The following is a 14,840-nucleotide window of genomic DNA, read 5'->3' on the forward strand; positions in this document are numbered from 1 at the left end:
TCACATGGGTCAGGAGTTTAGGATAGATTATGGAAATTTATATTCCAAATTTTTATTCCTGGTCCAGAACCTCTCCCCTGAATTTCTGCTTTCCTACTTGTTATCTCCTCTTGGATGTCTAGGAACATCTTGAGTGTAATCTTTGCCAAATTGAACTGGTCTTTTCCCTAAAACCTCCTTTCCCCATATTCTCAATAAATAGTACCTCCACCCTTGTAATTGAGCCAAACACTTTGGAGTTGTCTTTGACTCTTGATCTTACACACCTGTCCAGTCAGTCAGCAAATACCTTAAAAATACATGAACATGGCCGCTTCTCCCCACCTGCATTGCTTTTACCCAGCTGCTGTCCTCCCTCTTCTGCCTAGACCATCATGGCAGCCTCTTTGGTGGTCTCCCTGCTCCCCATACCTCTGCTCCCCAAAGTCTATTCCTCACACGCTGCCAGAGGGGCTCGGGAACAAGTCACTTCTCTCTTTTGCTCAAAACTCTCCAATGGCTCCTGCTACACATCACCAAGACCACAAAAATCCTCACCGTGACCTGGGAGACCTTGAAAGAGCTAGCCCCATTACCTCTTTGAGACCCCTGTCTTTTCTCACATTGCTCCAGCCACGCTGACCTTGGGGATTTTGCTTGGAACACTCTTCAGATAGCTAAGGCTCACTCCTTCAAGTCCTTCCTCAGACCTTCTCAATAAGAACTTCCCTGACCAACCTTCTCAAATGGTACTGCCAGCATTCCTAGTTCTCCTTTTTAACTTTCCCCTTAGCATCCATCACATCACTAACATGCTGTATAAATAAACTTGGAGTGCTGGTCAGGCGCTGTAGGCTAAGTGCAAGACCACAAGGCCGATTTGAACCACAAGGTTGGAGATTCAAACTCACCAGCTGCTCCTTGGAAACCCTATACAGGTCGCTGAGTGGGAACTGACTTGACAGCACTTAACATCTTGCTTATTGGCTTTCTCTGCTCAGGAGACAGTAAACTTAATGAGGACAGGGGCCTTTTTTCTACTTTGTGCATTATCTCCAGCAAGAGAAGTGCACTTGGCACATAGTTGAAGCTCAAGAAATATTTATTGAGCGGCAACAACTTCCGTTTTCTGTTGACCTCTAGCTGGAGGCAACGTTTGAATGTTCCGAGAGGTCAGATTGCCATCAGATGTCTTTTCCTGGAGACATGGGCAGGAACATGACCATCATAAAGTGAAGCTTTCAGATGATAAACAATGGAAGATAGAAGGAATACCTTTAGAAACAGTTCTGGAGAAGCTGGTTGTACACAGGCGAAGTGAGCTGCGATAAAGCCTGGAGATACCTGGGTGAATTTGCAAATGATGGTTCCTTTTTTGGTGCAATATTGAAAGGATTCAAATGGAGATTTGCTGCATTTGTGGTAGCTGTAGGAGCTAAATATGTACTGAAACTTGTTAAGTGTCTTTGAGTTGGTTTTGACTCATAATGACCCTGTGTAGGGTTTCCTGGGAGCGGCTGGTGAGTTTGAACTGCCAACCCTGCGATTCAAACCGACTGTACAGTCTAGCGCATTATTGTGCAGGGCCACACCAGGATTCCTTCACTGAAGCCAGTACCTGGAAATATCTTAGTAGCTTCTTGTTGTTATGTGCTGTTGAGTCAGTTCCAAACCATAGCGACCCTGAACAGGGTTTCCGAGGCTGTAAATCTTTATGGGAGCAGAAAACCTCATCTTTCTCCCGCGGAGCAGCTGGTAGTTTCAAACTGCTGACCTTGCGGTTCGCAGCCAGATTCGTAACCACTATGCTACCAGAGCTCCTTAACTCTCATAAAAATATGACTTCTAAACCTACTTCTCTGTGCCCATTAATACTACTAAAATATTTTTTAAAATATTTCTTTAATGAAAAATATGAATGATTTTGAAGCACATCCTCCTAATCCTTTCTGTCCCTAGAGCCTCTGTAGTTTTCCTTCCCACAGAATTGTACAGATTTTTGAGAACACAAGACACTGCACATTTCATTTTGTCCCTGGTCTGTGCTCCGCATTGGGGACACAACAGAGAACAAAATTGTTTCTCTGTCCCCAAAGAGTTCACAATCTTGAGTGGGGATTCAGATGATCGAATCCTCAGGCAAATAGGAAGTTACAAAGATAGAGAGAGAGTGCTAACTGAGCACTTGACAGGAAATCTAACCTAGACCTTAGGAAGAGAGGTTTGAAGTGAAGGAGTAGGCTTGATTCAGAGAGTGTTTGAGAGACCGGGATGGCTTCTAGGAAGATGGAACTGCATGAACCAAGGCCCTGAGGTTTGTGGTCTAACAATATGGTGGGAACTTATCAATTTGAGAGGCATGGTGGCCAGAACTTACAGGCCAAGGTGGAGCCAGAGACTGGCCATGTAAATCCTATAAGAAGTTTGAGTCCTTACCCTTTGTGTAGACAGAAGTAGGAGAATGGTAAGCAGTAAAAGGGGAGCAGGGTTAGTTATGTATTTTTAAAGATCCCTGTGGCTGCTTTGTGGAGAATTTACAGCAAGAAATTAAGGATTGGGGCAGAGAGACTTGTGAGGAGATTGTTGTTATGTGCCGTCGAGTCGATTCTGACTCAGCGACCCTGTACAGGGTTCCCAAGGAGTGACTGGTATGCTTGAACCACTGATCTTGCAGTTCAAGTCGATTTTGCAGTCCAGCACATTAACCCACAGTGTCACACCAGGACTTTGTTGTAGTTGTTATTAAGTGCTATCGAGTCGGTTCCGACCCATAGCGACCTTGTACAGGGTTTCCGAGGGTGTAAATCTTTACGGGAGTAGAAAGCTTCATCTTTCTCCCGCGGAGCGGCTGGTAGTTCCGAACCGCTGACCTTAAGGTTTGCAGCCCAATTCATAACCACTACGCTACCAGAGCTCCCCACACCAGGACTTTAAAGACTACAAATTCTTTGCTGTTTCTTCCAACAAAAAGGGAGCGTTTCCCTCCCTTTTCCTTGAACCTAGGCTGGCTCTGTGAGATATTTTAGCCAATAGAATGGCAGAGATGCTATGCCATTGGAGAAGCTGAGCCATAGGAGGTCTGGTCTTGGTGGCTGTGCGCTGTCAAATCAGTTCCGACTCCTTGTGACCCGGTATAGCTTTCCAAGGCTATAAATCTTTATGGGAGCAGAAAGCCTCATCTTTCTCCTGTGGAGCAGCTGGTGAATTCGAACTGCTGACCTTGAGATTAACAGCCCAACACATAACCCACTGTAACATCAACTTCCATTTTTTACTCTCTTGGGAGCCCTGAGCTCCCATAGAAAGAGGACCAGCTAGGCTTTTCTAAAGAGAAATGTGGGAAGAGAGGCCCAGCTAGCCCCAAGCTATTCCAGCCAGATCCGTGAGTGATGGCATCTCAGATAATCTAGCCACAACCCAGCTCCCAGTTGACTCTACCCAGAGTAAGAGATGATTCACCCTGAGTCAGCTGACCCACTGAGCCTTGGCCAAAGTGCAGAACCATGAGCTAATGGATGGGTGTTATTGTAGTCCATTGTGTTTTAGAATGATTTGTTATGTGGCAATAGCTAACTGAAATAAGCTAATATGTTTTGAGGTCTTACCACTTGATTATTCATTCATTTAATCTTCAAAGTCACTTGTAATATTATTCCCATTCTACAGATGAGGAAATTAGAGCACAGAGAGGTTAATAAAGTGCCTGGCATATGGTAAGCACTAAGTATGTGGTAGTCATTATTATCAACATCATCTAAATTTCCTTCATTGTTAAAGAAGGGGCAGTGAGATGAATAAAAGCACTATCCCACCCAACACTGGTGTGGTTTTAGATGAGTGACTTCACCTCACTAAAGCTCAGTTTTTTATTTTTACTGTACAGTGGAGATGATGGTAATATTAATCTCGCAGATTACTGTGAGTAACACGAAGTCTGCCACAGAGCAGACACCTAACATGCAGAAGCGATGATAATCATTATGAAGTACGTTGTGGACAGTGATCTAAGGATCAGAGGGGTGAAACCGTTTTCTTAGAAGGTCTAGCGGATGGATGGAAAGACAGCTTACACTTAACGTAGTTGACATAGTGGATCAGGCACCACCTGAAGTGCTTTTCCATTAGAAGAGTCCAATAAATCTTATTGTTTAAACCCAGTCAAATTGGGCTTTCTGTTACACGGAATTAACAGCATCCTCGCTGACCCTAGAACTGACTGTACAGCACATAACAACAACAGCTGATCCTAAGTGATCCCAGGGTTCTAGTCACTTATTTGTCCATTGAGGAAATAGTACTTATGACAAACCAAGACCAAGCAGTGTTTCATTCTGTTGTGATAGTGTCACTATGAGTCACTTACTGACTCAATGGCCCCTAGCAACCAACGACGACAACAAATCGAGCACTCTTTTGACTGCTGGTATTATAATAAACAAGATCTCCCAAATCCCTGCCTTTATGGAATTTCCATTCTAGTGGAAGGAGCTTTGGTAGCATAGTGATTATGAGTCAGACTGATCATCTCAAGGTCAGCAGTTCGAAACTACCAGAAGTTCCACTAGAGAAAGATGAACTTTTTCTGCTCCCATAAAGACTTACAGCCTTAGAAAGCCTATACAGAGTTGCTGTGAGTCGGAACTGACTCCATGGCACATGACCACCATTCTAATGGGGATGGTGGGTGAGATATTGGCGATCAGAGCAATGAAGTCTGAGAGGTGAAGTGGTAGACAATGACAGAAATTGCTATTTTAGGTGGCAGAGTTAAGACGCCTTTAAGAAAATGTTAATGGAGGTTAGCAACAGTTGAGTTAGCCTCCAACCCATGGTGGCCCCAGGCACAACTGAAAATGCTGTCTAGCTCTGTGTCATCCCCACGGCCAGTTGTGTATCAGATCATATGATCCATAGGATTTTCATTGGTTGGTTTTTCAGAAGTAGATCCCCAAATCTTTTCTCCTAGTCCATCTTACACTGTAAACTCCTCTGGAATTTGTTCTGCATCATAGTAACACACAAATCTCCACTGACCAAAGAGTGGTAACTGGAGATGAAGTTGCACTGGCCGGGGATCAAACCCAAGCAAGAATTCTACCTCTGAACTACCAATACAACTGGTTATTGGAAGAGGGACCTGAAGAAAAGCAAGCTGCGCCTATATTTTGGAAGGAGGGCCATTCCAGGTAGGAAAAAAAAAAGTTCAAAAGCCCCAAGTCATGATGTATGGTGTGTTGTTGTTGTTAAGTGCCGTCGAATCGATTCCGACCCATAGTGACCCTGTATAGGGTTTCCAAGGAGCAGCTGGTAAGCTTGAACAGAAAGGAGGTCAGTGAACTGGACAGGAATGAATCCAAGGTGAGGAGCCCAGGACAAGGCCACACAGGACCTGTTGAGCCATGGCAAGGAGGACTTCAATGTAATGTTGAGTGAGATGAGAAAGAATGAAATGAGAGCTTTTTGAGCTGAAGAATGGTAGACTGTGTCTGACACTTAATGGGATTTATCTGACGGTCATGTGGGGATGACGATGGAAGCAGGGCCTCTGGTTTCTGCAACAGTCCAGCCAAGATGATGGGAGCATGGTCAGCGTGGCAGTAATGGAAGGGTGGAGATATGGCAGGTTTGGGTATAATTTAAGAGCTGACAGGATGTGGAGTGAGAGAGAGGAGTCCAGGACAACGCTAAGGTTTTTAGCCTAAACAGAAGAAGGTGAGAATTGCAGTTAGACAAGGTTGGCAGTTCAAGCTCATCAACCATATGGGTGCTATGAGTCAAAACAGTACTCACAACAGCAATATATGGGAAGACTACAAGAGGGTTCAGATATGTTGAAAATATCCCAGTAGACTTTCTGAGCCCGTGGTGGGGTACAAGTCTAGTATTCAGTGGCAAGAGATGTGGGCTGGGGATACAGATTTGGAAGTCACTGGCATATATATAGTGGTAAAACTCAAGATGCGTTCACAAAGGGAGGATGAGATGGAGAAGACTGAGAATCCATGAGGAGATCACTACATTAATTTATAACAGTGGCCAGGACCATCGTAGGGGCAGGAAGACAGGACGTTCCAGGTGTGTGTGGGGGGGTGGGGGGTGGGGGAGGAAACAATTTCAAAAACTCTAAGGCATGTATGGTATGTTAGAAGAAGATAAAGGAGGTCAATGAACTGGACAAGAATGAACAGGGGTGAATAGGTCTTGGGCTCTGGATACCTTCTGAAGGCAGAGCCTGTGGGACTTACAGAAGGATTGAGTTGGAAAGAAACGCATAAGAGATGAAAGAAATGGACCAAGGCTTCCTGAGAACAGGCCAGAGTCAGAACACAGGGCTGTGACTCTGGGTTCCTCTTCCCCTGGACCTCGTGGGCTCTGTCTTTTTTTTGCATCTGCTGCTTCCTTCCTTTGCAGGCAACTGGGCTGGACTCCTGCCCCAGTAGATGACCTTTCAGCTTAGTTCTCTACCACCCCTCTTTCCCCATTCCAAGTTGTCCAGATTGCTGGCATCAGGCTTAAAGGTTTCTACAGCGATGTCTGCCTGTTGAGCCAAACCACCGCAATTGAGTTAGTTCCGACTCAAAGCGAATCTGTGGGCTCCCCATGGGGTTTGCAAGGCTGTATATCTTTATGGGAAAAAACAAGGCTCCAGGAATTGATGGACTTACTTATCTATGCCAAGAAATTTGGGAAACAGTTCAACTGATTGAAGAGATCCATATTTGTACCATTTCCAAAGAGAGAGGTGACCAACAGAATACAGCAATCATCAAAAATATTAATATCAACATGCAAGTAAAATATTACTGAAGATAATTCAAAAATCAATTTCAACAGTACATCATACAGGGAGCTGCCAAAAATTCAAATTGTATTCAGAAGCAGACATAGAATAAAGGATATCATTGCTGACATCAGATGAATCTTGACCAAAAGCAGAGAAAACCAGACAGACGTTCACTTGTGCTTTATTGAGTATGTAAATGCATTCAACTATGTGGATCATAACAAACTATGGATAACATTGTGAAGAATGAGTATTCCAGAACTGTGCTCATGAGGAACATGCACATAGACCAATATGCACATAGACCAAGATAACTATTCAGCATCCCCTTGTTTTGTTTGAACAATTTTGTTTAAAATCATGGTGTGCTCTGGGGTTGTATTATTTCACCATACTTATTCTATCTGTGTGCTGAGCAAATAATCCAAGAAGCTGGATTATAGGAAGAAGAATGTGGCATCAAGATTGGAGGAAGACTCATTAACAACCTGTGATAATGCAGATGACACAACCTTGCTTTCTGGAAGCAAAGAGGACTTAAAATCTGATGACAATCAAAGACCTTCTTGCACTCTGTTAGAAGCAAATCACTTCTCGGACCCTCCGACATCGCTGGTGGGACTGTAAAATGGTTCCATCACTGTGGAAAACGGTACGGTGGAAATGGAAATGACCCAGCAACCCCTCTACTTGGTGTATGGTGGTGGTGGTGTGCCGTGGACTTGGTTCTGACTCATAGCAATCCTGCATAGGGTTTCTGAGGCTGTAAATCTTTACAGGAGCAGAAAGCCTCATCTGCCTCCCACAGAATTGCTGGTAGTTTCGAACTGCTTACCTTGACGTTAGCAGCCTAACTCATAACCACTACACTACCAGAGCTCCTTAGTTGGTATATGGACACAAGAAATAAGAGCCAGGACACAAGTAGATCTATCCACACCAATGTTCATCTTAGCACTATTCACAATAGCAAACAGATATAGACAGTCTAAATGCCCATCAGTGGAAGAGTGGGTAAACAAACTTTGGTACATAGAATAATCATAAATTTGTGAAACACTTCATAACATGGAAGAGCCTGGAGGACATTATGCTGAGTGAAATCAATCATAAAATGACAAATATTATATGAGACCACTATTGTAAAAATTCAAGAAAAGATTTCCATGTTGAAAGGAAGATTCTTTGATGGTTACCAGGGGTGGAAGGTGTGGAAGGGAAGGGAGACTGGTGAGTGGGTAGATACATGCTAACTCAGTGACAAGGAGGGCAATGTACATGAAAAGGGAGGTTGGCAGAAGAATGATGAAGACAGGTGAAGACACAGGGAAGTATGCAGGGGCTAAAGGTGATAGTGTTAGATACACAACCTTGGAACAACTGTGATCTGTGGGTAAAGATGTAGCTACACAAAAGACCTCTTTAATGCTGGATGGAGGAAACCCAATGTGGTGTGGAAGCCCAGATACAAAGGCTGAACAGGTATGGGAAGGAGAATGGGAGTAATAGCCACAAACATATAAGAAATTGAAAGAAGGTATTTGCACATGAGTATTTAAACCTTTTCTGCAAATATAACTATGAATGTGGTGGAGCATACAAGAGGCAAATGATGACAATTTCTTAAATATTATCAAATATCTTAAAGCAATGAGTTTCTGGACCTGTGGGCTCAGGACCATAGTCTCAGAGGACATCATGATCAATTGTCATAACCTAGTCCCCAAAGATAATGTTCTACATCCTACTTCGGTGAGCAGTGTTTGGGATCTTAAAAGCTCCTGAGCGACCATCTAAGGTGCAACTATTGGTCTCTCCATGAGTGGAAGAAAGAAGTGTAATGGAGATGCTTGGGAACAATTAGTCCAATGGACTAATGGAACATGTTAACATCAGTCTGCACAACTCTGCGTAAAGAAGACTGGTAGGGTGGCTACCACCACCAACTGCTCTGAAAGGGATCACATTAGAAGGTCTCAGATATAGCAGGAGAAAATGTGGAACAAAACTCAAAATCATTAAAAACAAAAACGGGGCTTACTGATTAGAAGGAGACTGGGGGAACCTGAGACAATCCTTCAGGTCGAGAAAGGAACTCACCCTTGTGGCCCAATTTACAGCTAAGCAGTATATAGGTATATAGGGGACAACAACATTAGCAAGGTTTGCTCACCATGGAATGGTCAATCATTCAAGATCAAAAGTGCAACATTTACCTAAGGACAAAGTTAGGAAGGGATGGGAAGGTGGGTGGGATAGAAATCAGAACCACAAGAAGCAAGTGAAATAACTTTCGATGCATGGAGGGGATTGCAGTCAGTCAGATGAAACAGTGCAGGATTTGCTGACTGTAAAATGGATGATCTGCTCTGTAAACCTTCACTCAACTCACAATCAAAAGTTTACAAAGAAGAAAGTCACTAAATCCAGCCTTCAGTCCAGAGGAGGATTAAGCTTGATTTCCTGGAGAGACAAATATCTAAGAATTTGTCTTCATATTTTAACATCACCACAATAATTAATATTATGGGAGGATACTTTGAGGCTATGCAAATGCCCTGGTTCTCTTTAAAGCTTTACTCTCTGTTGTTGTTAAGTGCCGTCAGGTCAGTTCTGATTCATAGTGAACCTGTGTACACTACCTGGTAACCTAGGTTACATGTCCTGGTCCTGCGCTATATTCATAATCTTTCCTGTGTTTAAGACTATGATTACAGCCACTTTGTCAATTCATCTCATTAAGGGTCTCCTTTTTTACTGACCCTCTACCAAGCATAATGTCCTTCTCCAGGGACTGGTGCCTCCTGACAACAAAGTACAGGGATGGAGTCTCGCCATCTTTGTTTCTAAGGAGCATTCTTGTCATACTTCTTCCAAGACAGATTTGTTTGATCTCGGGCAGTCCATGGACTATTTAACATTCTTTCACTTTCTGCTCTTAGCTTTCACCAGTGAATCTTGCCTGTAGCAATTATTACTGGGATGTTGTTGAGGTTGTTGTTGTGTGCCCTCAAATCGGTTCTGACTCATAGAGATCCTGGATAGGTTTCCAATGAGAGGCTGGTGAGTTGGAACCACTGACCTTGCAGTTCAAACTGACCTTGAGGTCGAGTGCTTATCCTACGGTGCCATACCAGGTCTCCATTATTGGGATTGTTGGTGGTGGTGTTACGTGCCGTGGAGTCGGTTCCGACTCATAGTGACCCTGTACAGGGTTTCTAAGGCTCTAAATCTTTTCAGGAGCAGAAAGCCTCATCTTTCTCCCGTGGAGCAGCTGGTAGTTTTGAACTGCTGACCTTGCGGTTTGCAGCCCGATTCGTAACCACTACGCTACCAGAGCTCCTTTGGGATCGACTAAAGATAATTTTCTATCTTCTTCTTTTATTTTATATTTATTATTTGGAATTCTTCTCTATGGAAGATTTGCCGATTCTACTCCATTTATTCGATTTATTCAATCATCCATTCGTATCAGTTGTTGTTGTTTGGTGCTGGTGGGTCAGTTCCAACAATGCACAACAGAACACAACACTGTCCATCCTGGGCCATCCTCACAGTCATTGCTGTGTTGAAGCCCACTGTTGTTGCAGAATGGACTCATATTCTTTTTTGTTTGTTTGTTTCCCAACTTTTTCTTGTGAATTGAGTGAAGGTTTACAGAGGAGATCATCAGCTTTACAGTAAACAAGTCATACACTTTACTTCATTGATGGTGGTGGTTATGTGCCATGGAGTCGGTTGCGACTCATAGGCACCCTGTACAGGGTTTCCGAGGCTGTAAATATTTACAGGAGCAGAAAGCCTTATGTTTCTCCCACAAAACCGCTGGTGATTTCGAACTGCTGACCCTGAGGTTAGCAGCCCCGATTCGTAACCACTATGCTATCAGAGCTCCTTAGATGGTTGCAATCCCTGAAGGGATTTTTTTTCAATTGCCAACTATTTTCACAATTATCATGGTGAGTATGACTTTTGTAATGTAGTGAAACAGTATTTCACAAGCATTTGAAACCACTGAATTATATAAAAAGATTCTGAGTTTAAAAGGGAGATTACTGATCACAGGGAGAATTCTCGTCTCTAGATTCTGATACCAGTGGCTGTTGGGACATCGTAGAGGAACAATCTTTTGTAATATGAAATCTAGCTAATGAGTACCTTAATAAAGACTGCCCTCATTTATTTAGCACCTTCTTGATACATGCATTACCTCAGCAATCCTCACACAAAGGTTCTGTCCTGACAACTCCATGGTAAATCAGTTCTGATGTAAGTCAAATACCTCTTTTGTTTTGTTTTCATTATGACTGCCTTTTATTTATTTTTAACTGTTTTATTGTGAATTATGTGATAGTTTACATGGAAGAACATTAGCTTTACATTCATCCTATCGTTACATTGCCATGGTTACAATCCCCTCCATGCATCATCAACCAACCAAAGTGTATACCCTGCAAGCTTGCCCCCTGGTCGTCAGCACACAGCCCCTCTCCCTCTCTGGGTTTAGAGTTCCCAACCGCTCGATATCTCCATATCATTGTATCTGCCTCCATCTCTGGTGTCACTGCTTCTCTGGGTAGGGTCCCACACTCCGCTCTTCTCCCTTGGTGGTCCCAGGGCCCTCCGCTCCTGTACTGCAAAGTCAACCACTCCCTTCCTTTTGCTACAAAACATCTTCCTTTACATTTCCAACCCTCACAGTAAGTCCTGATAGTAATTATTCACTATTGTACCACATGAGTGCTATCCACATCTCCTTTTATTAGTCCCGCCCAGACAGATTGGACACTACTCAGTAGAGATTCTACCTTCCTCTGCGCCCTCTGGATCTAGGCTCCCTCTTGAAAGCATGTAAGCCAGTCACTTCTTGCCTTTGTTGCACCTCCTTCCCATTTTGGATAGCCAATGTCCAAGTTGCCCATCCTGTCTACCCTGTGTATTGCAGGGGTGGGAATGATCCTCGTTGTAAAGATTTATTCCCTCTTTTGAGCTACTGCATCCATAGGGGTAGGTCCAGTTCATCAAAATGTATCAGATTACTCTTTTTTCCCCTCTTCTTTCTTCTTCTAGTTGAGCTCTGATCATCCAGCCATTGAAGCCAGGTCAAGTGGGTATTATCTGCAAGTGTGGGAATTCTTGTGCATATGCCCTCTCTTCTAATCAACTACATGCTTCATTCTCCACTCTAGTCCTCTGTGGCTATGTCACTGACTCTGGGCCCAAGAGTCCCCAGGTCTTGTCAAATTGCTGGCCAACCAGGTTTCCATCCGGGTTCATAGGAGTCTATTGAACATGATTGGACTGAGCTCACAGCTTCATTGCTGTTTTTCCCTCACTTCCCCTTATTGGTGACCAACATGGTCACTTGTCAGAGAGCATGTCTGCTTGTGTATTCCCATTGAGTCTTAGTCTTGGAAGGGGTTTGCCCTGAGGGGACCCGACCACTTGCCTTGATGTCTCCTGGGCAGGCAACTTGCTTGCTCTTGTAGTAGTCAGTCGGACTGCTGTTAATGTTTTGTATTTTTCCTGTCGGTCTTTCATTCAAGAAGTATCTTTTGTTCTTCTAACTGCTTCAGGCTGGTCTGCTTGTCCTTTCCGGTGGAAATGCCCCACCTCAGAAGATTGTGGATGGGGTTCAGGATTCCATCTATGGTCTTATGCAATGCAGAGGCACTGCAGGAAGTCTCCTTCACTGGGCAAGTTGTATCCCCTTTTTAGGTATTCCAATCAGTTATAGGCAGAAGATGGACTTACAAGCTTTCTATGGTGATATTTCTGGCTATTCCTTTCTCTTCCCCTCAAGTGCCTATTTTATAATGGTATGCCAGGGAAACCAAGATTCAAAAGACAGCCAAGCATCATAACATTATTTCTCCTGTTTTGCCCATTTCAACCATACCTAAATCCCTGTATTCCAGAGCCCTGTTGTTCCAAGGTTGTGCATACATCATTAGTTACCACTGTCTCGCTTAGCCCATGCAAACCTACTTAACTGTTCTCCCATTCGCCTTGTTCCTCCATCCCCCTCCCCCTTCTTGCGTATTGGCCCCCTCCCCAGCACCCAAACTATCCTGTGTCTATTTCCTACCCTGTGCTCCACCTTCCCCTCCCTCCCCTCACCCCACCCCCCTCATTCCATTAGCCAGCAAAGAATTCCGCCCCCCTTTTCCTATTGGTTCTCTTTCTTAGTCTTTTACAGTAGTGGTTCTATGCAGTATTTCTCCTTTTGTCACTAATTTCACGAGACATAATGTCCTCAACGTTCATCCATGTTATGTGGTAGCTTACAGCTTCCTTGTCATTCTTCAAGGTAGCATAATATTCCAGTGTGTACATAGCACAGTTTGTTTATCCATTCTTCAGTTGATGGGCACTGAGGCTGTCTCCATCTTTTTGCTGCTGTAAATAGTGCTGCTATGAACATTAGTGTGCATATACCTACTCATTACTCATGTTATGGCTCATATTTCTTTTGGGTAAATACTAAGTAGAGGGATTGCTGGATCATAAGGTATTTCTATTTCCAACCTTCTGAGGAAGCGCCATATTGCTTTCCAGGGAGGTTGGGCCATTTTGCAATCCCACCAGCAATGCAGGAGTGTACCAGTCTCTCCACATCCTTGCCAGCATTTATTGTCTTCTACTTTTTTGATCTTTGATGTTATTGTTGGTGTGAGATGATATCTCATTGTTGTTTTGATTTGCATCTCTCTAATGGCTAGTGATCGTAAACATTTCTTCATATGTTTGTTGGCTGCCTGGTTCTCCACCTTGGTGAAGTGTCTGTTCATGTCCTGTGCCCATTTTTTAATTAGAGGTGATGTAGTTTCCTATATATTTTAGAAATATGTTCCTTGTCTGATGTATCATTGCAAAAGATTTTTTCCTATTCTGTGTGTTCCCTATCTACTCTTCTGGTGAAGTCTTTTGATGCACATAAGTTTTTAATTTTTAGTATGTCCCAATCATCTATTTTGTCTGTTTTTGTTTGTGTAGTTTTTTAAATGTTTTATAGTCTGTGTATTCCCAGAATTAGTGCCCTAACATTTGTCCCGATTTTTTCATTGATGGCCTTCATAATTCTGGGATTCACATTTAGGTCTTTAATCCATGCTGTGTTGGTTTTTGTATAAGCCATGAGGTAAAGGTCTTGTTTCCAGCTTTTGTATATCACTTCCAGTTCTGCCAGAACCATCTGTTGAAGAGACTATTCCCTCCCCATGAGATACATTTAGGTACTTGGTTGAAAATCAGTTGGCTGTATGTGGATGGGTTCATTTCTGGACTCTCAATTCCGTTCCATTGATAAATGTATCTTTCATTGTACCAGTACCAAGCTGTGTTGACCACTGTAGCAATGTAATAAATTTTGAAGTTGGAAGTGAGAGGTTTCCAACCTTATTCTTCTTCTTAAGCAATGCTTTGCTTATCCTGGGTCTCTTTCCTTTCCATATAAAGTTTATAATAGTTTTTTCCATCTCTTTGAAGACTATTAATGCCTGTTATTATCAGTACCTTTATAAATCATAACATCAGACATCTGTGGGTAAATATGGAGACTGATAACATCAGGAAGTTTAGTGCAGATACATTGTATGGAACACATATGTGTGGACTTCAGAAGGTCCATGGAAAAATAGAATGAAACGATAATGGAATTTTTCCATAAACTTTTCAAAGCCCCCTTGTATTGCTAACCATAAAATGTACAAAAAGAAAGAAAGAAAAAGGCAACAGGTGGTCGTAAGTGCAGTTCACCATAATTAGAATATGTTGTACGTAATTAGAATATGTTGTAAGTTGGAGACTACTTATACTTTCTTCTCTAGCTACTAACATTTTTTTTCTACATTCCCAATTATTTGTTAAGAAAAACATTACCTTTTTGGTGGGGGTGGTATTTTAAACACACAAAAGTGGAGAGAAATGTCTATTATATTGAATGCCCATGTCCTCTACACACAACTTCAACAATTATCAACACATGGTCATTGCTTCATTTTGTATATTTTGTACATTTTTATCCCCTCCTCAGCTATTTTTGAAAGAAAGATGAGGCTGTCTGCTCTTGTAAAGA

This window comes from Chrysochloris asiatica, unplaced genomic scaffold (assembly GCF_000296735.1).
Source record: "Chrysochloris asiatica unplaced genomic scaffold, ChrAsi1.0 scaffold00168, whole genome shotgun sequence".
Classification (NCBI taxonomy): domain Eukaryota; kingdom Metazoa; phylum Chordata; class Mammalia; order Afrosoricida; family Chrysochloridae; genus Chrysochloris; species Chrysochloris asiatica.